Below are 26,645 nucleotides of genomic sequence, written 5' to 3' on the forward strand. Positions count from 1 at the left end.
TCTCAATACTTTTGTTTTAGTTAAAATAACTTGTTACTGTAGAGAACTTACATTTTTTAAAAATGCTGGCTTATGTAAAACCTTTGTACAAAACGATCCTCTTTTTAATGGCCTTGGCATCATTGTCAAGTGCCTGTTTGATTCCTTTCAAAGTGTACACATGTGACAGTTGCTCTGTAGACCTTTGGTGCATCTTGATTCCTTCTTTTCATGCTTTGTCAAACATAGGCTTGGCCGCAAAGCAACCTGTAAGTAATGGAAGGAAACACTCTGCTGGTAAAGAATGTTATGGTCCTGAACCTCTACCACCTGGTGTGTCTGGTTTCCAGCCGTGGCGTACTGCAGAACGTGCAAAAAGCAACAGGTAATGTGTTTGCATTCCCTGTCTTTTTCAATCATTCAGAGTCCTTTATTTTGGAACTTCTGTTATATGAGCGGTCTCTGGTGCTTTCTATAGAGGAAAAAAGATAACTCACACATGGCTTCTGCCCAATGAGCCCTCTAAGGAAGAAAAACAAAAAGTAATTGGGAGTTTCAAGTTGTTTCTCAAGTGTCACAACAGAGCTAACCCCGTGGGAGTCTTGAGGAGACTAAAATTATCACCAATTGTGCATGTGAGGAAAGTTTCATTAAAGGCAGGTGTAGTTGCGTGAAGCCCTACAGCACAGAAGTAGGAATTTGGATATGTACGAATGGGCAAAAAGACATTTTAGACAGGGGAAATAGTTTAATACAGAATGGATGAAAATTATGCATTAGACCTATTCTAAAACAACTGGCTTATTAACTCAGTAAATCAGATTTAGTGAGTCAAACTAGCTTTACCTGATTTCTTATCCAGGGGATAGCTGTTCATAGTAATTTTTGTCACAGAACAGTAAATAAAATGGTTGAACTATAGCTTTAGGCTTGCTAAGTGAAATAGATTGCTCTAGATGATTTTCAAGTGACTGACTTGGTAGTACTCACGAAATTGGGGATTAACAATTGCTTAAGAAAACAAAGAGAATTGATTTTAAATAGTACTTGAAGTAGTTACTGTGTAAAATATCTGTTCAGTTGCTCATGTTAAATGGATGTTTATAATCCCCATTGGACAACCGACTACTGTTTTGCAAATGGTAATGTGAATTGCTGTTGCATAAACTATAGTGTTGAATCCCCAGTCTTTGCACTTGAGTTTAGCAACTTTGTGGTTTCCTATCTTCTTCCTGAGACACTTAATCTCAGGTCCATCCTCCTCACACAGGGTGGTAAATTAGAGAATGATTAATATCACCATTTAAAGAAGTGAGACTGAAATCTCAAGCATCCTGAACATAGGAACTGAAGGGGCCTCTCAGCAGTTCAGAGAGTTATTACCGAGCCAGTCACCTGAATTCTGTTCGGTTTTCTCCATAGCAGAGCCCTCCAGGTCCTTGTTTTGAGCTTATTTATTTTTATACACAATTCTGTGTGGATACTGTACATAATACTAAATAGTTGTATTAACTGGGTTTAACTGGTGATGTATTTACATGAAGATCTAACTTCGTTTTGTTGATATCTTTTTAGGGGCTTTCCATTCATCAAAGCTCGTGATGTATGTAATCAGTTGCTGGTGTTTAGCTATCATATTTATGATATATAGGACTTGAATTGGGAAAGGTGGATGGTCATTCTCCTTGCTTTTTCAACTGACAGAGCCTTACAAGAAGCATTTCCCTCTCTGAAATAAATCCATGTAAAACATGTTTGGTCGCTCTCCCAATGCAACTGTGTAGTTGTGTGGATTTGGCACACAACTGGCAGCCTTGTGGTTATGCCTGTAAACAAGGAAGCCTGTTTTCCAGTCCGCAAATCAGCTGTTACCCAGTGAGACGAACTTGAGTGCCATTTCTGACCCCTCACATGGAGCTCTCATACTGAAGAATGTTCACATGTTTTCAAGAAACGTTGTTTGCGGGCTATATGTACAAATTCCTGATCTGAAAGCCAATATAAAGCAACATCTCCCAAACCTCTGCTCTCTCACCAAGGCCACACACATTCCCTCGCTTACGGCCTCATGGCAAGCTAATACTGTCAGTATCAGATTCTCCTTCCCAGTGGTTCGGGGAGACTGCATAGTTGCTCTGTGAAAGGCACCACTGCTGAGGTTGAGAGAAGAGCACCTTGGGTGTCAGTCCTGCCCTTGCATGCCCAGAGAGAGAGGTGTGCACCTCGTTCTCCTGTTACGGTTTTCCTGTGCTGCAGGGTTTGCTGCTTGTTGTCAAAATGATGTCCTAGTGACTTGTCTTCTGCGTGGTTATATAATCCCAGCACGCTTCTTTATGATCTGTAGACTTTTATGGGGTTGTGGCCAGGTCAGGTTTTAAATGTTTGGAACTGTCCTATTGAACAACATTGCAGTGGCAGTGAATCTTGATGGGAGAATTGTATTACTGTTACCCTTGTTTTGGCTTAAGTGTGGTGAGAAGATGAAATTTTTGATGGGTTAGTTTTAGTTGTGTATGTGTATGTGATTTCTTTTTTAAAATTCTAATGTCTGTTATTCCCAGCTTAGATATGTTGACTTTCTGATTATTCATCGGTCCCTTTACTGATGTATTTTCCTCTGAAAAACTACATTTTCTTCCAGACTGTTTGTGTCTGATGGTGAAGAATAAATTTTTCATTTGCAGTATAAAGTTGATCTGAGAAAAAATGTTTACCTTGGCTCTTCACTTGGCTTCTGTGAAAGAAACTTAATAAAATAATATGGGCAATTCCCATTACTAATCCTAACCATGTACAACAGAGGTCTGGACAGTAACATAGCAAAAATAAGTTCCTGTAATTTTACTTAGTCATTGCCTGTTTTAGACTAAGGAGCAGTGAGAGACATTTATAAATAATGATACCTCAGATCACTTTTGTTAAATGTCCTCTAATATTTGGATATTTGGATCTGGCTTGTGTTATCTTTTTTTACAATCTTGTCTTCTTTCTTTGCACTTTAGTGTAACAACTCTGTGATTTCCTATCTTCTTCTTCAGACACTCAGGTCCATCAGAATTTCCTGTGACTGTGACAGTAGAGAGTCCTTCCTCCTCAGAAATCGAAGAGGTCGATGATTCCTCAGAAAGTGTTCAGGAAGAGCCAGAGAAAATCCGTTTGAAACAAGAAGCACTGCAGGTACAAAGTTATCACTTTAAAGCTATAGAGAAGATTCTTTTTCAAATGGAAGCCTGATTGCAACACGCCACAGCTTGTGTGAGGGTTCTGTTTTCCCCTCCCATCTGCATTGTATCCCCCTGAATGGTTCCTTAAGCTTAGACCAAGGTGAATGGTGGACATTTGAACTCTAAGAAATAAAAATCAAAACATGTCGTTAGTAATATATTTTCCTTTCCTTAGAACCTTAGTATATTAGATTTAGGGAGAATCTTAGTGATCATACGATAAAGAAATTGAGTTCTGAATGAATATAGTCAGCTGATTCAGTGTTCTTGTTTTACAGATGAGGAAATTGACAGTTCTAGCTGAACTCTGTTTTTATAAGAGGAAAATATGGCCTCATTTTAAATAAAAGTAAAAAAAAAGTTTTGATGTTGATATTCTCCTTTCCTAAAATAAAAAATATCAAGAAGCTACATTCTATTACCAACTAAACCTGACCTCTAATGTCATTCCATATTTTTGTTTGTATGGACAGAAAAGAAAAATTGATTTTCATAAGAAATTTTTGTACCTCAAAAATAATATATTTCTTTTTTTTTCAGCTTTAATGCAGAGCTGAACATTTCTAGTAAATAAAGGAACACCATTTGGGGGGACCTTGTCTTTGTGCTACAGAGTTCATGTTTAATTTTTAAAAATTATTTAATGTGATTTTCTTTTCATATGAAACATGAAACTTGACAGGTTTCAGAACTAATTATCCCATTATTGTAGGACTATGGGAATTACTCTTTGATTTTCAAAAGAGAAAGTTAGATTTTTATTTTTTTAATTAAAATTAATGATAATATAGAGAAATTTTAAGAAAAGAACTTAGAAAATTATGAAATGTTAGAGTAGGAGAAATCTATAGTTCGTGTAGGGTTACCCCCTTTCGTTTTATAAATGAGCACCTACAATTTGTAGCACGTAGTGGTTTATTAGTAAATGGCAGAGTACGACAAGGCCCTAGAGCATCTAACCCGCCTTCCTTGTCATTTTAGATGTGATGTATTCATTTCCTTCACGAATAGGCCAGGAGATTGTATTTCTAAAAGCAATGATAGACACTGGGGAAGACCAAGAAGTTTAAACACTGGACCACAGAATAGCAGATTCAGAAGGTACTGAGAACCCTTTTAGCTCTTCTCCGTTTTCACAAGACACTACAATGATGGTATCAAAGTGTTTAAGTATATAAGCCCACAAGAATCAAGAGATTTCAACATAGTTTTGAAAGACGGAAGACAAGTGGAAGAGTGTGAAACTGAAGCAGTAGGACAGAGGAAAAGCATCACCTAGAATATGCACAGCGACCACCTGCAACTGAGGAGGATTCTGACCCCACCTGCAGAAGTAGGCCCATGCTCAGATGCGCATGTAGGAGAGAGGGTGGAGTTAGTTAAAAGTGTGACTGAAATAGGGGAGCTCATTGAAGGGTTGTGTTTGGAGGAGTGGACTCCCAGCCCCGCCCTCACACTCCTGAAATGAGATGATTTCATTTTGAAACCAGTGAAACTGGCAAGAACTAGGGCAGCTAGTGTGAGTTTTTACACCCTAGAAAATTGTATTTGGGGGAGATCCTATTACAGTTACTCCCCGCTTTTTCCTGCATAAGAAACCAATCAATCGTTGACTTCAGGGAGCTTTCTGCACTCATTCTTAAATAGAAAATAACTGTCATTTGCGTGATAGTTGAGTAAAGCTTCCAACGTGAGAGGGGGAAAAAGAGTGAAAACGTATCCTAGTAGGACGAGGGACAATTTAGGGAACAAAATAATTTAAGAAAAAACCCTAATTAGTATCCTGAGAGAGGTTTAAAAAGAGCTGTAAAAAGCTATAAAATAAGATTAGGGTGTTAATTAAAAAGAGAATGGTCAGAAAGCAAGAGAGGTCTCTTGGAAATGAAAATATGGTTGCTGAAATAAATTCAGTAGGAATTTAAAAAATTTCTCAGTATATAAAAAAGAAAGACACAATGGAAAAAGTGATAGAAATATGTTAGAGAGGCTGCATCTGGGAGATCCAACATGTTACTATTAGAAACTCCAGACCCAGAACAAAAATGGAAGGAAGCTGTCAAAGGGCAACAAAATTCCCCACAGCTGAAAGTAGACATCAGGCCTCAGATTGAAAACAGTTACGCAAGATGAGCAAGAATAGACTCATACCTAGGCACCCTTCATTGTGAAACTTTAAAATACTGAAAAAATAAATTAAAATAGAATAAAATACTGAGAGGATACATCCATTCCAGAGAGAAAAATACTGGCCACCTAAAAAAAAGAGTTAAAATCTGACCTTATCATACCTGTCATCAGCACCATGGATCCTGGAAGGCATTAGAAAGATACCTCCAAAGTTTTTCAGGCACATAATTTTCACCCTAGGGGTTTGTATCCAGCCAAACTATCAGTCATAAGTGGAGGCTGAAGAAGATATTTTGTACACAAAGAAATTTGAAAAATTGACCTCCTGTGCTACACCTTAAGCTATTTATAGAAATAATCCAGCAAAATGAGGCAATAAACCAAGAAGGAAGGTAATAGGGGATTCGGTGCAGATTGCAGCTAGTCTAGAGTGGAGAGGCTTCTATTGATTGTGTGATTGAGAGCTGAGAAACACCTTGAGGCATATTGTACTTACTTGGTATTAGGCACTGTTGGAAGGGAGGAGGGAGAGGAAGAGGAGAAGGAACTTGAACTCCAGAGGACGAAAGGCTATATGGACATAAACATGAAGCAAACTAAACTATCATTGATTTTTAACGTACTATTGGTGAGGAAGAGAAGAATCCACTAAAACTTGACACTATAGATGTCCCCCTTTTCAGTGACACACAGGGGTAATGACCACCTGTCTAATTTGTTGTCCAAACCAGAACTTGTCCAAACTCCTCACACTTGAATAGTGTAAGGAGGCGCTCTAATGCTGTAACATCAGGACAACAGGTATAAACTGGAACAGCCCAAGGCGGCTTGGGGTATGTGGTCACCCTGCACAAGGGCAGTGACACTGGCACAGTATGGAACAAGGTGTAGTCTGTACACAGAGACACAGTACATCTGCAGTGGGCAATATTAATTTAATTGTAATAATGGCAATACTGTCTTGGTTTGCAGCTTTTATCGTCAACTTGCATGTAATCACTAATAACTAAAGTAAACTATACTTAGTATGTATTAGTATTAAGTTGGTATGTACTGAAATGTATTGTGTACTAGTATGTACTTAGTATGTATTAGGCTCTAAGTGTTTTTGCATATATTAACTCATTTAATCCTCTGAATAGCCTTATGAGGTTGGTGCTAATATCATTCCCACTTTTTTTTTTTTTTTTTTGGCGGTACACGGGCCTCTCACTGTTATGTCTTCTCCCGTTGCGGAGCACAGGCTCTGGATGCGCAGGCCCAGCGGCCATGGCTCACGGGCTCAGCTGCTCCGCGGCATGTGGGATCCTCCCAGACCGGGGCACGAACCCGTGTCCCCTGCATCGGCAGGCGGACTCCGAACCACTGTGCCACCAGGGATGCCCCATTCCCACTTTTGAGAACAGGTAACTAAGACAGGGAAGGAACTTGCCCAGGCTGTACCTATTTTAAGGTTGGATTGAGGCTTTGAGTTGAGGCTCTCTGCCTGTTCTCTTAAACCTTACTCCTTACTGACTCTCGAATAACAGAAGACTTAACTGCACATAGAACAGAATATAAATTTCAACTTTGACAACGTAAAAGCTAGGTTTGGAAGGTAGACAGGAGGTAGAAAAAAGGGAAGATGGTATGAATGTCCTCATTTTACAAAGCGTGACGTTGAGAGAGTTTATAGTTGATCAACAATGTAGGTTTTTAAGTATATCACTACAAGTCAAAGAGATCATGAGCAGTGGAATAACTCATGATGACATTACAGAGCAGTGTGGACATAGGAAAGAGTGTAAAGGAACTAAACCCTTACTTATTAGTAAGTTAGAAAGTGAACAGATAATGCCTCCAAATTAGTGAGAAAATAGTCATGTAAGAGTATTACTTGGAAATGGAGAAGAAATGGAGAAGAATTCAAATAACAATAGTTGGACCTCCCTGGTGGCGCAGTGGTTAAGAATCTGCCTGCCAAGGCAGGGGACACGGGTTCGAGCCCTGGTCTGGGAAGATCCCACATGCTGCGGAGCAGCGAAGCCCGTGCGCCACAACTACGGAGCCTACGCTCTAGAGCCTGCGAACCACAACTACTGAGCCCACGTGTCACAACTACTGAAGCCCGCGTGCCTAGATCCTGTGCTCCATGACAAGAGAAGCCACCGCAATGAAGAGTAGCCCCCACTCGCCGCAACTAGAGAAAGACTGCACGCAGCAACGAAGACCCAACACAGCCAAAAATAAATAAATAGTAATAAAAAAATAAATAAAAAATAACAATATTGATGTAAACCTCATGAAAAAGGAAATCCAAACAGCCAGTAAACACAGAAAAGTGTATGACTTCATTAAGTAATAAGAGAAAAGTGAGTCAAAACCAAGGAAACTACATGCCAATCAGATTGACAAATACATAAAGAAAGTCTGGTAGTTTCAGGTATTGTAGACCTGAAGTACTATGAGAATCTTCTACCCTGTTTATACTGGAGTATAAATCGACACAACTACTTTGGAAAGCATTTAGCACTCTCCATCAACTGAAGGTACATAAATAGCCTGTGAGCCAGCAGCCCTCACCCCCGCCCTGTGTAAATGCACCAGAATAACCGGTACAGCAGGATTCCTGTCCATGATTTGCATTAGCACAAACTGAAAACAAACCAAATGTCCATTAAGAGTCAAAAATTAAATAAATTTTGTGTATTCGTACAGTGGGAAAACTATCCAGCAATAAAATTGAATGAACTAGAGCTACAGGCAGCAATGTGGATGAATTTTTTAAACCAACGTTGAGAGAAAGAAATAAGATAGAAAAGACTTCATATACTATGATCCTCTACATAAAGTTAGATGTTGACAAAACTAAACTCTTTTGTTAGGGATGCATGCAGGTTAAAGGAAAGGATTGTCAAGAAGTGAGGATGGTGTTTAACCTGGAAGAGGGAAGGAGCTTGTGATGAGAAAAGGATATGGAGGGGGCGGTTTGAGATGCTGACAAGTATCAATACTTTCAGATTCGAGTAGTGTTTATGTGAGTATTCTCTTTTTATTTGTCACATTGACAGTTTTTTTCTGTGCACTTCTCAGTACACATATCGTATTTTACAATTAAAAACCTGCGTAAAGAATCGGTCACTTCTTGAGTGCTGGATGTGGGAGTGGGATGAGACCATTTCATTTTAAGCCCTTCACTACTGTTTGCATTCACATGTTCATTCATTCAGCATTAATTGAACATATTCTGTGTACCAAGCACTCTTCTAATTTTATATGTGTTTTAACTCATGTAATCCTCACAAGAGCTCTGTGATATGGGAGCTTATCTCCATTTTATAGATGAGGAAGTTGAGGCCTAGAGTTATAGAACTTGTCCAAGGTTATATAGCTAATGGGTAGTGCCAGGCCCATTTGCCTCAGAGAATCTGAATTTTTACAATATAATCTAAAAGAGAAATTTAATTACTAATTATAAGCAAAAAAATTGCACATTAAAGAAGATGACACGTTTTCATCTATCCAGTTAGAGAAAAACACACAGTCTGTCTTTCACACACATACATCTTGTATTGGCAGGGATTTTCCTTATTAAGCAATTATTTATTGACCGTCTACGCTGTGCTAGGCACAGGTGCTGGGGGTAAACACTTAATAAAATACACCCCTATCTTCAAATAACTTGCACTCTAAGTGAGGAAGTAAGCCAATAGTTATAGTAGAGGTTATATACCAAGTGATACATCGCTGATGGCAGTGTAAAATCTCAGAAATCTTTTGGAAAGAAGTTTGGAGACAGGTACCTCAGAGCCTTAAAAATGTTCATTTGCTTTGATCTCAAACTCATTTTTATGGATTTATTGTAAGAACGTTATTCTCAATATGGAAAAAAGCTTTCATGCATAAAAACGGTTATTGTCTGATAATATTGAAAAGTTGGAAAGAATTTAAATGTGTAAAATGGTTAACCAGTAAACCCACTCAGTGGAATATTTTGTAGCCCACAAAAAAAAATCACGGTTATGAATCCCCGATTATATGAGAAATGATTGATTTCAATGTTAAATGGAGAAAAGTTGAACATAAAATTTGATATCTAATATGATGGAAGCTTTGTCCCAGAAAAATCACCCTAGCCAGTGTACAGAAGGGAGGAAGGAGAGCAGATGACAGGAAGGAAAATTATTCCAAAGCCTTATCATTAGTCTTACTTAAGTAATAGAATATCAAGCAATTTTACTTTCTAACTTTTTTGGTTCCATATTTCCGTGTAAGGGACATGAATTATGAATACTTTGTAGGAGGAGGATACACTTTTTCACAAAAATTTAACACTTCTAACACAACTAGAAGATTGATTAAACCATCGTATTAAAAGTAGAGGAATTTTGCATTTTTTTTCCTTTTTCCCCATTGAAAACTTGACTGGCTTTAGTAATGGAACATTAAAGAATTTGAAGTTCTTAGACTCTCAATTTTTTAAACATGTTCTGAATATAAAAATATATGCTCATTGAGCAAATGTTTGTAAACAATGAACAGCTTCTTGAAGGAAATAGAAGCCACCTCTGCATGTACACACACCTAATCTGCTCTTTTGTCTTAAAAAAGTATCAAAAATATTTTGCCATGTCACTAAATACTCTTCTACATCAGAGAATTTGATTGATTAAGCTTTTGCATCATCTCCCAGGAAAAACGCACAGATACATTATGAATGTAGAACTCCTGAAGCCCATTCATTAACTCTGGTTGAGACCTCTTGTCATTCTTTTCTTAGTGGCTTCATAGCGCATTCCTTCAGACGGTGAGCTGTTTTTCTTTAAACCAGTCCCAATTTGGAGGCTCTTAGCTTTCTTCTAGGGTTTGGTTATAAACAATCTTATGACATCATGCTGGTAGGTAAATCTTTGCCCACATCTTTGATTTCCTTAGGGTAAACCCCTGATGTAGGATTATTGTTAGGTACCAAGAGTTACTCTTCAGAAAGTGATACCAGTTCCTCTCCCAATGATGGCATATAATAGAGTTCCTCATTCTTTAAGTGATTGTTCAAAGCAGTTAAAAGGTATAAATATACCGTACTGTTTTCATAAGTATAGGAATTCTGATTGTTTATCGCTGCATAAGAAACCACCCCGAAACAGTGGCCTAAAACAATGACAGTCATTTATTTTGTTCACGAACCTGGAGGTTGAGTAGGATATTGATTCTTTTACTACACTCTTACTGACTGAAAACAATACCTATTTGACTAGCTCACAGCTCTGCAGGTCAGAAGTCCGGGCACAGCATGACTGGGTTTCCTGCTCAGATACACACGGGAACATGTGAGTTCCCTCCTAAGAGTGTTAAAGCACGTGAAATTTAAGTGTAAGACATTGAGCCCCAAACGTTGGATGTTCACCGTAGTTTGTGTGGGTCACAGAGCTGAAATCAAGATGTCAGTCTGGCTGTGTTAGCATCCAGAGGCTCTGGGAAAGAATGGCTCCGAGATTCTTCGGCTTGTTGGCATAATTCAGATTCTGCAGTTGCAGGACAGAGGTCCCCATTTCCTTGCTGGCTGTCATTCGGGGGACAGTCTCAGCTCCTAGAGGCCTCTCACTTGCCTTCCCTGCCACACCATTGGACTTCTTCAGAGCCAGCAATGGAGAGTCTCCCTCTTGTCCCTTTTGTACTTCAATTCAGGAAGAGTTCAGGTCCTTTTCATGGGGTGCCTGAGTAGGTCACATCCACCTAGAATAATCTCCCCATCTTAAAAAAAACAACTGATTTTGAACCTTAATTCCGTCTGCAAAATCCCTTCACTGCAGCACCTAGATTTAGAGTTTGATTGGATAAGTGGAAGGTTTGTGTACTTCAGTAAGTAGGAGTCTTAGGGGCTCTGTTAGAATTCTGCCTATTGCAAGCAGTGTCCCCACTTCACGGACCGAAGTGTCTTATTTCCTGAAACTCCTAAGGGAGTTTATCAGTGTTCATTTTATTTCAGTGACCTTGGTGAATGGGAAGACTACCACCTCCGTGAGCAGGAATGGCACCCAGCTTCCTGAGTCCACAGTGTGGCTCTGCTACTTAGTGGTGTGACCTTGGCTGTGCTGCTCTACTTACTCTACTTCTCTGCCTCTGTTTCCCTCATCTGTAAAATAACATGGAGTTAGTGATTGTTCTTTCCTCGTACGGTTTGTTTTTTAAATAAATTTATTTTATTTATCTGTTTTTGGCTGCGCTGCGTGTTTGATACTGCTCTCGGACTTTCTCTACTTGCGTCGAGCGGGGGCTACTCTTCGTAGTGGTGTGCGGGCTTCTCATTGCGGTGGTTTCTCTTGTTGCGGAGCACGGGCTCTAGACGCGCAGGCTTCAGTAGTTGTGGCACGCAGGCTCAGTAGTTTTTACTCGGGGGCTCTAGAGCGTAGGTTCGGTAGTCGTGGCGCACGGGCTTAGTTGCTCCGTGGCACGTGGGATCTCTCCGGACCAGGGCTCGAACCCGTGTCCCCTGCACTGGCAGGCAGATTCTTAACCACTGCGCCATCAGGGAAGCCCCCTCTTAGGGTTTTGATGATTAGATTTAATGCCCAGGGAACTCCAGGAACAGTGCTTGACTGTAAATTGCTTTAAAAGTGATCACTTTTGGAGCTTCCCTGGTGGTGCAGTGGTTGAGAGTCCACCTGCCTGCCGATGCAGGGTACACGGGTTCATGCCCGATCCGGGGAAGATCCCACTTGCCGCGGAGTGGCTGGGCCCGTGAGCCATGGCCGCTGAGCCTGCGCGTCCGGAGCCTGTGCTCCGCAACGGGAGAGGCCACAACAGTGAGAGGCCCGTGTACCGCAATAAAAAAAATAAAATAAAGTGATTACTTTAAAAAAAATGCTTTTGAATCTGCAATTATGCAATTCAGGTGTGTTAAGCATGTTCATTAATAGGAGTTCCTACTATAAAGAGACCCACAAATAAAAATAGAACTTTTCTTTCTTGTTCTTAACTATTTATTTCTGACTTGCTATGTTATACGCATATGCCTTTTATGGTGGGCTGCCACAAATTTATGTTGGAAAAAGTGGAATTTAAATAAATCTTTACTATGCTAATTTTGATAGATTTTGATAATTCATTTCACTAGCATGGTGTGATATTACCAGTAGCAGACTAAAAGCTGAGTTCACTTCTGGCTCTGCCCCTAAATCCTGATGAGTCCTATAGCTGGAAAGGCTTTTGGATATTATACTACGAATTAGTTATAACATTTACTCTGTTTAGGAAAAACTGGAGGAGTGCCTAAAGCAGTTAAAGGAGGAAAGAGTAATAAGACTTAAGGCTGATAAATGAGTCAATGAAGTAAACAATTTCTTATACTTTTGGGAGTGTTTTGGTTTTATTTCGATTTGATTTTAATCCATATACACATAGTTTGTAAACTTTAAAACTGTAATATGTTGCAAATTGGTTGTGTCATATGGACTTTTGCATTTACTGGTATTTAGTGATCATATGATCTATATTCCAGAAAGCATGTTTTTAAAAATATGAAAATCTCGTTGTGTGTGTGTGTGTATGTGTGCGCGCGCACACGCGCTTTATGACATTAGCTTATGATCTGTTCATGATTCTTTGATTCAAGAAAGCACTTCTTGTGCATATACTATATATACAGTAGCATAAAAGACATGATGAGACTCTCCTGGCAATGAATTAGGAAAGTGAATCATTTAAATAAATTTAAGGTATTGGAAAACTTCTAAGAATGCAATGAAAGATAAAAATATATACTGTAAGAATTACATTAGGTAATGTGCATGAAAGCAGGGCATAATCTAAAAAGTTCTAAATATACTTTGTCAGAGGTTGAGCGTAGGGAGGAATTTTTCAAAGTGCATATCCACTGGATTGGCGGACACTCATTCAATAAGTGGTGAGCACCTGCTTATATAAGGCAAAAGGGGCATCATGAACATAACAGCCTTTCTGAGAAATACTGGAGTTGACCTTATAGGGGGTTTTAAGTGCATAGGTGATGAGCGGAAGGGGAAGAGTGCACGGGAGTGAATATTTTGAAGGAGCCAAAGGAAACATTGGTGATCGTACATTTAATAAATTGGGTTGGGTATGATTTAGGACTTTTAAACGTAAGCATTAGATATTTTGTTCACTAAAGTTAATTCTTAACATTCAGCAGAGTTGTAATATGTTTTGTTCAGATCAGATTATATAATTCACTTTCTAATTTAAGGGAAACTTAAAGCAGGTAATTTTCTGATGTGGAATGAGGCTCCATTACGAATTGAACCAGTTAGAAATGTGATCTTTCGTGAAAGATCATTAATAAAACGATAACTTTGGTTTACTTATATACCACCTAAGCGTTATATAGGAAACTTTGTTGGGTGCCTGGGGGTTTTGGTTATTATGTGATAATGGTCTCTGTCTTTACTGGTGGAGAGTTAGGTTAATTACAGATTAATTACATTTTGAGTGTTTTAGTTTTGTTCCTTGAAACTAGGCAAGACTACTTTTGATGACAATGAGAAAAAAATCATGTCAGACATTTTCCGTCTTCTTTTATAGTTAGAACATGAAAATGCCCAGTTAAGAAATGTAACTTTCTCTTTGTCTGAAGCCCTTCATGTCCACAAGCATGATCCTGGATGATGAAGGTGTTTTGGGCAGCATTGAGAATTCTTTTCAGAAGTTCCATGCTTTCTTGGATCTCCTTAAAGATGCTGGGTTAGTTCATTTCTCTTCATGGCGTTCTTCTCTTTGCGACTGTAATGGTAGTTTGCTGAGGAACTGGAGCAATTTTCATCACTTACGTGGCCATATTTAGCCAAATTTAGTGTAATTATAGGTAATATAGTTGACGTTTTAAAAGGAGGAATTAAATTTTTTAAGAAATGCAAATAGGGGAGCCTGCTTTGGTAGAGTGGGGAGCCCATTATAAAAGAGTAACCTGTAGAGAGTAATTAGTAGGTACAGTTTTTTGTAAAGACTAAATTGAAAGCAGTTTTCATTGAAAATATTCGGGAATGGATAAGAATTTTCCTATCTTTCATTTACTTTGCTTGTTTGATAAGTTTGAATTAAAGTTATTTTTGTCTTAGACATAAAAATTATTATTAATCTGCAGGGAAGATATAGGTCAGTGGTTCTCAACCGTGAGCAATTTTGCTGAAAGAGGGAAGTGGAGATTGATAGTTGATGGAGTGGTGTTTTGTCAGTGAATGAGTTGGTGTTGGGAAGGAAGGAACAAACACATTCTTGGAAACTGGAGGAAAGGTGGTAAAGAAGTGTGGGAATGGAGGTGTGACTGGCAGTGGACGGGGTGCATGGTACATGTTGAAGCTGCTAGTGAGACAGTGGGATGTCTCCTAGAGGATGAATCTGGAAAGGGCTGAGAAATTGGGGGAGAGAGAGGCTTGTAGTATGGAGTAGGATGTTGGCTTTTAAGATTTTAGAAGTATTTCATGATTGTAGGTCTGGGGAAATCTAAACTGCTCTTCTGTGATTATAATAACCTTTGTCTTTTCTCCTTTCCTCCTCTGGTCCAGGCTTGGGCAGCTGGCCACAATGGCTGGTATAGATCAGTCAGATTTTCATTTACTAGGTCGTCCCCAGATGAACTCTACTGTTAGTAGTCCACCTAAAGAAGAAAAGAAGGCACTTGAAGAAGAAAAATCAGAGTCAAAGCAGAGTGCCCCAGGACCAACGCAAAATCTCCAAGTAAGTGGAGAGGACAGCACTTAAGGATTCTAAGAGTGATTAGCAAAAAGGAAATGACCAAGTCAGAGAGAAAATAATAATGGTCAGTCTCTAATAGTTCACGTGCTCGGGAGCTAGAAGACTCTGGAGTCCTCCCCAAATCTGAGATTAGTAAATGTGGACCCGTTTCATGATACTGTATTGTTGTACATAAGAAAACTGGAAGTTCTTTAGAAAGTGTATGAGTTAAAGCAAACTCTCCTTAATGAAGAAAGAAAACATTACAGAAAATATTCCAAATTTTAAATTGTATAAATGTCTGTTCTATTCATATTTTATCTAGGTTTCTATTTGTATGCAGTCAGCTTAACAATGAAGGAACACTAATGGAGGTACACGTACCGATATAATTCTTAAAATAAGTAATCTTGACATAGCTGATACGTAAGATATTACAGTGACTCACCTGGTCATGGGAATGGGAGGGGAAACCTGTCAGCTTTTCCTCCAGCCTCACTTGGAGCCCCCTTCGCCCAGCTCAGCCAATCTCAGACTGGTCTTGGGAACTGACTGGTCTTGGGAACTGACAGTCTGGTCACAAACTATATTATATACTGTTCACATGTGCCTGGAGGATAGCAAAGAAATTAATTTTCTTACAGAGTAGGGTTTTATTTTTAGTGAGGGGAAGGAAATGGGTAATAACTACCCCAGTCACCAAAGTCTGAAAATGTAGCGGACATAGCCTTGGATATAGCTAGGTTAAGCTGAGAATCACTTGGCAGGATATAATTAAGAGAAAAACTGGCTCTGAAATCTTCTGAATAATCAGTTGACTGTGTTAATAATAAGATCACAGAGTAACACTGAAGTTTTGAACTCTACTTTTTAATGGTTGGCTTTGTTCATCACTGAATTTTTGTCTTGTCTTTTTTCTTTCCCTCCAGTTTCAGAAAATTACAGGTGATGCTGGGATTCCTTTGCCTGTCGACTCCTTCCATGTCCCAGTCTCTACTCAGGAGGCCTTAGAAACTTCCAAAGACAACCTGGGGGTCGCAGTCACAGAGCAGCAGCAGGAGTCTTTTGAAGATTTCATTGCTAGAACATGTTCTCCTTCAGCAGACGTCATTTCTGGAACTGGAAGTCAAAGAAAAGAAGAGGAATTACCTAGATATAGCAGGTCTTCTTCAGAGAAAATGACCAGAGCATAATATACCAAAAACTACTCTGCTAAGAAACAACCTGGGAAGGACCTGCATTCCTGCTCTGACTCACCTGTAAAGCAGAAAAGCAAAGGAATTGGGCAAAATAATTCTTTGCTTAATGAACCAATTAGAAGTGAGTCTTCGAAAAAACACATTTCTGTTAAGAAAGAGAGTACAATAGTGACTGTTTCTTCAAAGACAACTAAAAGTAAACTCAGTCTACTAGAACATTCTGAAAGTGATACTCTTGGATCTGATTGTGAATTTCCAGAAAGCATCCATATTCCATCACACCTAACATAGGTCTAAATATTTTAAAATCTTTTAAAATTATGTTTTTGCCTTCAAATTTTAATAAATTACTTATGTTTTTATTATAGCATATGGTGTTTTAAAATACTTGACTGGAAGCCATTAGAGAAAGATTTATCTATACTTTTTTATTATAATGAAAGTTTTGGTGTATTTTTCCTTGTGACAGTTTGCACCATTCATTCAGCTAGTGTTTACTGAGGGCTTCATATGTACAGTACTTTTCTGGGTGCTATTGCTTTCAGCAGTGAACAAAATAAAGCTTTTGCTCTCCTGGAACTAACACTCTGTGGTGGGAGAAAACATAAACAACAAAACAGGGTAAGGGGTAAAAAGAGATGGGAATAATAAATGGCATAGTTTTACCATTTGGTTAACTGTCAAACTATTATAAATCGTATGGCCAGAAGCCATTGACATATCTTAATTCACAGAGAGCATCAAACAATTTACCAAGGCACTTAACCGTGTTTATGGATTACAGCAACAGTATGAGGTAGGGAACTATTACCATCCCCATTTATAGATGAGGAGTCTGAGGAGACATTATGTGAGTTGCCCAGAATTACACAGCTGTAAGTAAGTGGGAAGCTGGGATGTGACCAGAACCCATGCTCTTTTTTTTTAATGTATGGACTTTTTTTAAAGATTTATGTGATTTTTTTAAAGATTTTTTTTGATGTCGACTATTTTTAAAGTCTTTATGGAATTTGTTACAGTATTGCTTCTGTTTTATGTTTTGGTTTTTTGGTCGCAAGGCACGTGGGATCTTAGCTCCCCAACCAGGGATCGAACCCTCACCCCCTCCATTGGAAGGCAAAGTCTTAACCACCGGACCACTAGGGAAGTCCCCCTTCTGTGGTGATTTTTATGGCAGTTTTTTTAAATTTTATTTTTTATTGACGTATAGAATTACAGTGTTGTGTTAATTACTGCTGCACAGAAAAGTGACTCATTTATACATTTATATACATTCTTTTTCATATTCTTTTCCATTATGGTTTATCACAGGATATTGAATATAGTTCCCTGTGCTATACAGTAGGACCTTTTGGGGTTTTTTTAAATACATCCACTTTTTAAAAAATAAAGGTATTTATTTTATTTTTGGCTGTGTTGGGTCTCCATTGCTACACGCGGGTTTTCTGTAGTTGCGGTGAGCGGGGGCTACTCTTCTATGCGGTGTGCAGGCTTCTCGTTTTGGTGGCTTCTCTTGTTGCAGAGCATGGGCTCTAGGTGCATGGAGTTCAGTAGTTGTGGCACACAGGCTTCAGTAGCTGTGACTCGCAGGCTCTACAGCGCAGGCTCAGTAGTTGTGGCAAAATAGTCAATAATTTAATACTGAATGGAGAATTAAGGACTCTAGAGCTAACCTTTGGAGAAAAGTAAGAACAGAAAAGATAAGATTTGGAACACTCATTATTATTCCTGTTTTCATATAACAGGGTTTCTTGTCATCCAACTATTCGTTATCTACATCCTAATTTTAAGATGTCTATAGATTCCAGCCCTTCTAAGTCAGCAAACTGATCATCCTGTTTCAGCAAATTACTCACTGATGGATTCATAACATAAACATAATACCATATAATAGAAATAAAATTCAAATCAACTTTAAAGTGAAATTCTGAATTTTAAAGATATAATATCATGAAGCCATTGTAAATAATACCAGAGATCTGCTGGGTTAAACATACAAAGCCATTGATAAATGAGGATGTGTAGTTAACAATTTAAAAAAGAGATACAATAGAAGTAAAAGAAAAAACAATTGAGTATCAAATAATTAAGAGAAGGCCTCGGAAAACTGTTGAATTTTTACCAGAATTAGCCTGTTTGAGCTGCTAACATTGAACATGCAGTGAAGGACAGTTTACTGTCCCATAAACCAGTTTTGCTGAAATAATCACTCAAAACAAAATGTAATTCTTTTTTTTTAATTGTGGCACTTGTGCTTAATTAAAATTTAACCTAAATTTTACTGGCTATAGCAGAAAATATACTGGATTCGTTTATATAACAACATATTTTGACATAAATTTCAAATGAAAATTATTTTCAAATGTATTTTCAATTACTCTTCAGTCACTACAGATGATTTTAAGTATATGGATTTTTTTTTTCATGTACAAATCATCCTTGAAAAATAAGGATTCTTTTACTTGAGTAGGACTTATCTTAATCCAGAGATCAGATCTAGGTCCAATAGACAAAATTTTAAAACTTAAAATTTTCTAATAGTAAAAGGCACTTAAAAGGTTAAAACCTCCTAACAGACCAGCATTCCGACTATAGAATCAGCTGATTTATGGGTAGTGAGCATTTTGTTATCAAAATACTCATCCACAGCTGAGTGAGCCTATAGCATGGATACATGGTAGATTTCTGTACCAGAAATTGGATGAGCTTGTGTGTGGATCTCCTTCCAAATGCTAAGATTTCAAGGGCTTAACTGAGACCAGAACAGCATTTTCCAAAGTTGCTGGAAACAAAGAGTCCTTTAAAATGTTCCACTGACAAAGGGTTGTAGAGCCAAATAAAGTTTAAAAACACTTCAGACCAAACTCTACTTAACAGTGAAATTCACAGAGCACATTATAGCTCATTCCACATCTCAAAAGCCCTCCAGTCACGAAACATGTTTAAATTTACTGAACCCAGGATTTCTCAAGTTTATTTTACTACAAAATCCTTTTTCTTACTTTTTTTCTTTTTTGTTGACTTCACATTCACTAATGTCCCACGGGAGCATAGGTGATATTCAAAATATTTAACAAACTTCAAGTGAAGGCGCTAAACAATCAGGAAGCTGTCTGACTAATTAGACTGACCCTAAAACTAGTGTTCTTTGGATCACTATTTAGAGGAAAAATCTGGTTTAAAACTGAGATCTTAATTGATAATCTAATGCCATCAATCTGCAAAGTTGCCTTAATTAGTAGGGTTTTTTTTCTTTTTTTTTTTTGGTTACAGTTGCTGGACTTAAAGTGTAGCTGATATAACGTAAATCATTTCAAAAAGGTCAAATGTATGATGTCACATGTTCTCTAGCATCAAATCCATTTCACTAAGTCTAAAATAATCTCTTTCAAGAGACGCAATATTTTTTTAACCCTGGAAGGTTCGGTTCTAACCTTAAAATAACTTAAAGACACTTTTCAAAACTAAACTAAAAATTGAAAAAATAAATAATAGGTAGAAAAGGGCAAGAGCTAAAGTAAGAGACATTTTCACTGGCCATTAAAAAAATTCTCTTCTTAAATCTGATTTTTAAAAATTAATAGAAAAGACTGGCAATTAACTTATTTTCCCTGGTGACTACTGCCTGTTTGGGGTGATACAAACATTCACCTAGATAACTGTGCTTTAGGAGTAATAAGAATTATATTTTTGGTCTCTGTCCCAGTTTCTGCCACAGAGTTTCTAACACCCTTGGTATTTCCTAAGTGATGAGATGATAATGGTGTCTTTTGTTATGTTAACAAGGTGATCTTTGGAAAGCACCTAAGGATGGGAGCGGGCAGCCTGTGGAGCCAACCTTGTGATTAGAGGTTGGAACTTTCAGTCCCACCCCCTTGCCCTCAGAGCAGGGAAGAGGCACTTAAGGCTGAGCTCAATTGCCCATGGCCAATGAGTTGTTCAGTCACGCCTGTGTACTGAAGCCTCCATAAACCCCCAAGGACAGGGTTCAGGGAGCTTCCCAGTTGGTGAGCACATGGAGATTTGGGGAGAGTGGGCTCCATGCTTTCTCCCCATACCGCGTCCTATACATGTTTTCTATCTGGCTGTTGCTGAGTTTTATCATTTTATAATACACCGGTTAATCTAGTTAATAGAATATTTCTGTGAGTTCTATGAGTCACTTGGGCAAATTAATTAAAGCTAAGAAGGGGGTCGTTGGAACCTCTGATCTGTGGTACAAGGGTCAGAAGCACAGGTGACAACATATACTTGGTGACTGGCACCTGAAGTGTGTGTGTGCATTCCTGCTGGACTGAGCCCTTAACATGTGAGATCTGATGCTATCTACAGGTAGATAGTGCCAGAATTGAGTTGAATTATAGGACACCCAGCCGTTTGAGCACTGCTATGCTCTCTCATTGGAAATGGGGTGCTCAGGACCACTTAATGCTTTCCAGGCTCTGGCTTCTGTGAATTCATGACAACAGTAACCTCTGAAACATACACATGTACCTTTGCCACAAAAAACTTCTGATAGACACGTAAGAAATTAATAAAAGTTGCTAAGAAAGGGGGTAAGGGACCTAACATTGGTTGGATGAGGGGGAAAAATATTCCAGAAGGAATTACTACTACTATCTATCTTTTGATAGTATGTGATTTTTAAATGTGTGATCTCATTAGATTTTCCAAATACAAATAAACAAGATAATTATCCTTTTTTTTAAAAAAAGGCTGAAGAAAATGTAGTTTTATATACTTCAGGAAAAAGAAAATTGAGGGCGGATTTGATTATAGTGTTCAGTAGGCCAAGAAATGTGAATAAAGAAAGAATTATTATAAAGGGGCCAGAAAAATGATTTAGGAGACAAGACTTTAGGAGACACTTTCTGATAAGCAGAGCAGTAACTCTTGCCCATTTCCTTTGTTTTTGGCCACCAATGGTTAAAGGCTCCTGTGAGAGGGCTGCAAGGGGACGAGTGTCCACAACAAGTGGATAGCTTAGATCCTGATACCAGCTACTGGAAATTATCCAGGGCCCAGGAAAGAAGTACTGGTAAGCGGCAGTTGCCAGCACGGTGCTTGGTAGATGTAAATATTTGTGGGTCTGCTAAATTAACGGTAAGACTATAATTCATAATACCTTGCACACAAACTAGATTGGTAAGTTTTCAGTGGATGACTTTATTACCATTCCGAACTCAGTTAGATGGAACAGTACTCCTCAATGACTGAGAAATCAATCTTCCTCAATCTTCATGTATCACCATCTGCAAACATTGCTCTCTGTCACAGATTACCTGCCTTCAGCTATGGATGAGACAGTGAGATGCATTTCATTCTCCTCTTCCTGGACACCCAGAACAATGACCTTTTCTAACCTCCCTTGGAGCCAGGCAGAGGTCAAGTTTTTGCATTCTTGTTGAAAGGGTATGGGTCTACCACTTTCAGGCCTGGCCAGGAGATATTATGCATGATTGCCCATGTTCCCTTCTGCTGTAGTTTAGGTAGTCATGCATTTAAGACAACACCTCAAGTTGGAGGGGGCATGGGTTCCTGATTCACTACTTGAAAGCAATCTGCTAAGAATGAACCACCTAATTCACACGGGTCTCTGACAAGAGAAATAAACATTTATTAAGTTAAGACACTTGGCTTTCAGGAGTGTTTGTTATACCACCTAGCATCAATTACCTTGAGTAATTCATTGCTAAACTGGTACACTGGTAATAACCACGGACTAGTGATGAGTCTACTTAATTCCAATCCTCTCCATTTCTCATTGCTGATTTACTCTATACTCACCAGAAATTATTTTTCATAGGACTTCTTGATGACCATGTCAGTCTAGAATTATCCATAGTATCTCTGTCTATCTCTTCTTCCAATTCAGCTTCCCAGTAGGGGACTGGCATTACCCCTCTGTGTAGATACAACCATGGAGGATCAGGTCCTAACGAGATCGTATCTAGAAGGGCCCTGTTCTACAAGGTTAATGGTTTATTTTGCTATACCTTGGATTCATACGTTGATTTAAAATAAAAAGTGACATGATTTTTGAAGGTTGAAGCTGAGTGGCTGAACCAAATTTCTATAATCAAGTTAACATATATTTTCCCCCTGAGTCTGTACTAGGTCATTTCTTAAAAATTATTTTTTCTATCCTATGAATCTATATGTTTACATGAGCATTAGTTATTATTCCCAACGTCTATGTTATGGACGGAAAATAGGATTCTTCTCGTGTCCCAACTCAAATCAAACAGTAAAGCATTGTTTACATTATACAAGGTTTACATTGCACAGGACTGTTTATATTCTACAAGGATCCTGAGGTCATGTCTAGACCCAATGGGGAAAAATGTCATAATAGATTAGTAAGGACTGTAATGAAGATGGAAGGGGAAAGTGGTGGCATATGTGCTAGGCATTTATTTCCCCAACTGAGGTCATTTCCTTGTCATGTATCACAATGCTACTGTAGTTGCTCATGTGCTGCAATCCACTGCCCACCCATCCACCCATCTAACATTTTTGAGGACTTAATCTGTGCCAAGGACTCTACTCTCTGCCTGAAAGGCAAGTGAAAAGTACAACCCAGGTCTTTCCTGAAGGAGCACATAAAGGAAGACTGATCTCTGAATAGTAAGTGACACAAGATAATGGCTGAATGGGTGGTTGCTTTTATCGTGTACTTGCAGGATAGAAAGCAGAGAGAAAAATAGCTCCAAAGAGTTGGACAGTTATATTATCATTGATTTTCGAGTGACCACCAATTAAAGGGCATGCTTAGCAGCTAGAAATGAGGACCTCATTAGATGACTACAAGAGCCAGACACTTTCAAAACTTTCCCCTAAACTCTCAGTTCCATTTTCCTTTCATGAAGAGACAGCTTGGGAAGTCAGAGGTCACGCTATTGTATGTCCACAACAGGGATGATTTAAGGCACTGGTAAGCTCCTGCTGAGCTGCCACCTAAGGTCATATGACTGTGAATCAGGGCGGGATATAATGACTTGGGCAACATTCTTTCCTGCAAATACGTACAAGACGGATGATGAATAGTATTGAAGTATAATATATGGTGCCGGTCATGAATTTAAATTCCCTCAGAAATGGAGGAGAAACAATTAGCAAAGGGCATTCTTGACTTCGTTGAGCAGCAATGCCTCTCTGACTCCCGAGACACTCATTTTCAGCAGTCAGGCCACAAGATGTGTCTTCAATTTCTGCAAAATCTAGTTCTAGCTAGATTTGGGGAACTAATGGGAACATGATCTTAATGGATGTCTCATGTTTCTCATGCAGTGTGGCTGTGGAATTTTATGGGATGGAGTCAACAAAAAGACAGGTCCTTTTTTAAAGCATTCTTTGTATCTGTTCAATCTTGTCACTACCATAGTGTCCTAGTAAAAGGACGTTTCAGGGACTGTGTGAGGCCTGGTACAGTGCGTTTTTATAGTCAGAGTGGGTCAGCGGATGGAGAATCACATGAGAGAAAACAAGAGGATGAGGTGCTATTCCTGGCTCCAGCTTCACCTCAGAGAATGACCTTGGCAGAAGCACTTAACCTCACTTTGAATCTTTGAACCTCAGTTTTCTTATCTGTGAAATGAGGAAAGAACATCTGCCCCTTTGCTCCCTCTCAGGATTGTTGGAGGATTAAACAGATCAGGGCTATAACCTGAAGTACAGTGAACTCATGAGGAAAAAAATTAGACATCACTTAACTGTATAATATTCTTTTTAATCATTACTAATTTCCAAAGGTGAAGAAAACCTTGTTTAAAAAAAATATGTAAGCTGATTGTTTTTCTGGAAACAAAATAAAGGCTCAACTAGCAACCCTGCATTATAAAAGAGAACCTGAAATGCACATTCCAAATCTACTTCGAGACAGAAAGACCCCCAAATTCCTTCCAGTTTCCTAAGATTTTTCCACTATAATTTTTTTTGTTATTGTCTTCTTCATAAAATGTTAGTTATATTTTGGGGTTTTGCTATTGCATAGTTTAGCATATATAAGGAAATCGTCTTTCCAATTCACTAATAAAAAAGGGAGTACAGGAGAGAAGAAGGAAGAGAGGGAAGACGGAAGGAATAAATAGAGAACAAACCCACGTGGCTAGAAGAAACTGACCTGAGAAGACAAAACAATTCATAATTTAAAATACTATATAATACAAATGAAGTTAGAGATGTGTTTGCCCAGAAGAGGACTGACTTGAAGTAAACTGATATGATTTTCTGGATAACACCCTGTATTTCCCTGCTTTAGTGAAACAGTCACTCATAGAAGAGCTCTATCTACAGGGAAATTATGAAAGAAATAATCTTCATTTCTCCATGATTCTTTAAAACCAAATTGGACTTTATTCCTTCTTATTTCTCTCTCAAACTCCACTCTTTGACATAGAAAATAGCATTCTGGAATGACTTAGAATTAGAGATCAGTCAATATTTCATGATTTTAAGGTTCTTCATTATGAACAATGTGAATTTGGACCCAATAATCCTAATCCTAGCTTTTTCTTTAGTTCTATAGTTCTATTAGGCCATGTTGTTAGAGCACTGTTTACACTTATTGCCAATAGTCTCTGGATTGGAGGTCAAACTGTTACTTACCTTCTTCAGCATACCCTTCAATGATTAAATGCCCCCAAGGACTTTTAAGAATCATTTTCATCTTGTAAATATTTTTAAATTGACATCTTAACTTTATAGTTGCTTCCCCTGTGAGGGAAAGAGACTAGGGTGATGGAGGGTTTTTGCTTCTTACTTTGTATTTTTTCAAGTACTTACTACATTTTAAATTAAAATCAAGGAACCAGCACAAGAATGCTAGTAAGGTGTAAGTGAGATGTAATGCTTGGTGTGCATAAGGGTTCAATAGTCCACTGTGAGAATGCAGCCTTTTGAACAACCTCAGTGATAAGTGGGAACCACTTGTCCACGACTATTTTATTTAAGATGCAATACTCATTTCTATCCCCTTCAATACATTTTAAGTACCCCAAGCTAGAATAATGGGGCTAGAGGTGCAAGAAGAATATTATACCAAACAGGGGCAATATAAAAAAACATTACAATCAAATTTTCCTTATTAAAAATATAAGTCAAAAACCTAAATACACTATTATTCCACGGAGTTTTAAGGTATATTAAAAACATTGTGATAGGATGTTTCAAAAATTATGGTACAATCCCCTTCTGACACCCTCATTCCTGAGTCACCACTTCAGCAGGACTGGGCTTTGGCATACTCAACCCACATGATGAGACAATAGCAAAAGAGCTTGATGGCTCAGTTGCCGAGGACTAGCCCACTAGGTTCTGAAGACAAGTGGACCAGGTGCTCCCACTGTCCATGCCAACCACCAAACCTGTGAGTGAGGCTGTCTCAGACCAGCTCTCACTCAGCTGATCCATCAGTTGACTAAAACTGCATGAAGGAGCCCAGATAAAACCAAAAGTAAACACTACCCAGATGAATCCAGTCCCAAATTGCCAAGTAATTGCTATTTTAAGCCACTAAGTCTTTTGTTGTTTTGGTTTTTATATCTTTATTGGAGTATAATTTCTTTACAATGGTGTGTTAGTTTCTGCTTTATAACAAAATGAATCAGTTATACGTATACATATGTTCCCATATCTCTTCCCTCTTGTGTCTCCCTCCCTCCCACCCTCCCTATCCCACCCCTCTAGGTGGTCACAAAGCACCAAGCTGATCTCCCTAAGCCACTAAGTTGTGAGGTGGTTTGTAATACAGCAAAAGCTAATCTATACTCTAATACGATTTGGTCAAGTGGGTTTATCCTTGAGAATGCAAGGTTGGTTCCGTATCAGCCAATCAATTCATGTGATTCACTGTATTAGTTAAAAAAAAGGAGAAAATCATATCATCATTCTTTTTAGATACAGGAGATAAAAAGCATCCCATGAGGTTCAAAATCTATTGGGTAGGGTAAATTTTATAAAACTAGATCCAAATAATAACTATCTTTCCTTGATAAAGGCTATATACCAAAAATACATGGCACATGTATACACTAACAAAAATTATTATACTACTAATTTTTTTAAAAAATTAGCATTTCCTTTAAGGAGAGAATTGAGATAAAGATTTCTAACATTACTGGTCTATTGGAACTGACCTTTTTGGAGCTGTGTATTGAGAGAAATAGAGAGAGAAGGTTTAGAAGAATATAGATAAAAATGTCATATTTATAGATTGTTTTGATTATGTATTTCATTGGAAACACAGGAAAATCAATAAGCTATTAAATCTAAGAAAAGAGCTCAACATAGGGGCTGGAAAAAAATTAATACACCAAAATCAATTGTGTTCCTCCATAGCATCAATATCTAGATACAATACAAGATGAATTTACCATAGTAACAAAACCTATAGAGAGTATGGGGTTTCACCTAATAAATTATGCAGAAA

General features: G+C 38.3%; 3 long non-coding RNA genes across 5 annotated transcripts in view; 1 reads left to right on the forward strand and 2 right to left on the reverse strand.

Annotated features, from left to right (window-relative positions):
* The first annotated feature begins 2,354 nt into the window (after window positions 1–2,354).
* On the forward strand, window positions 2,355–15,173 carry LOC117313551 (uncharacterized). The gene is made up of 3 exons (XR_012333818.1): window positions 2,355–3,156; window positions 13,921–14,027; window positions 14,849–15,173. It is a non-coding gene; the product is annotated as an uncharacterized lncRNA (long non-coding RNA).
* LOC117313552 (uncharacterized) overlaps window positions 14,926–26,645 on the reverse strand; it is a 256,582-nt gene continuing 244,862 nt past the window's right edge. For 2 of the 3 annotated variants that reach the window (XR_012333816.1, XR_012333815.1), the window contains exon 4: window positions 15,867–16,136. This is a non-coding gene — a long non-coding RNA (uncharacterized lncRNA). Of the gene's footprint in view, window positions 14,941–15,465; window positions 16,137–26,645 lie in introns of those variants that run through there. The other variant, XR_012333814.1, reaches the window with a different exon arrangement.
* Window positions 16,368–26,645, reverse strand: part of LOC141279494 (uncharacterized) — a 28,197-nt gene continuing 17,919 nt past the window's right edge. The window contains exon 3 of the long non-coding RNA XR_012333817.1: window positions 16,368–17,889. This is a non-coding gene — a long non-coding RNA (uncharacterized lncRNA). The remainder of the gene's footprint in view (window positions 17,890–26,645) is intronic.

This window comes from Tursiops truncatus, chromosome 9, assembly GCF_011762595.2.
Source record: "Tursiops truncatus isolate mTurTru1 chromosome 9, mTurTru1.mat.Y, whole genome shotgun sequence".
In the NCBI taxonomy this organism is placed as follows: domain Eukaryota; kingdom Metazoa; phylum Chordata; class Mammalia; order Artiodactyla; family Delphinidae; genus Tursiops; species Tursiops truncatus.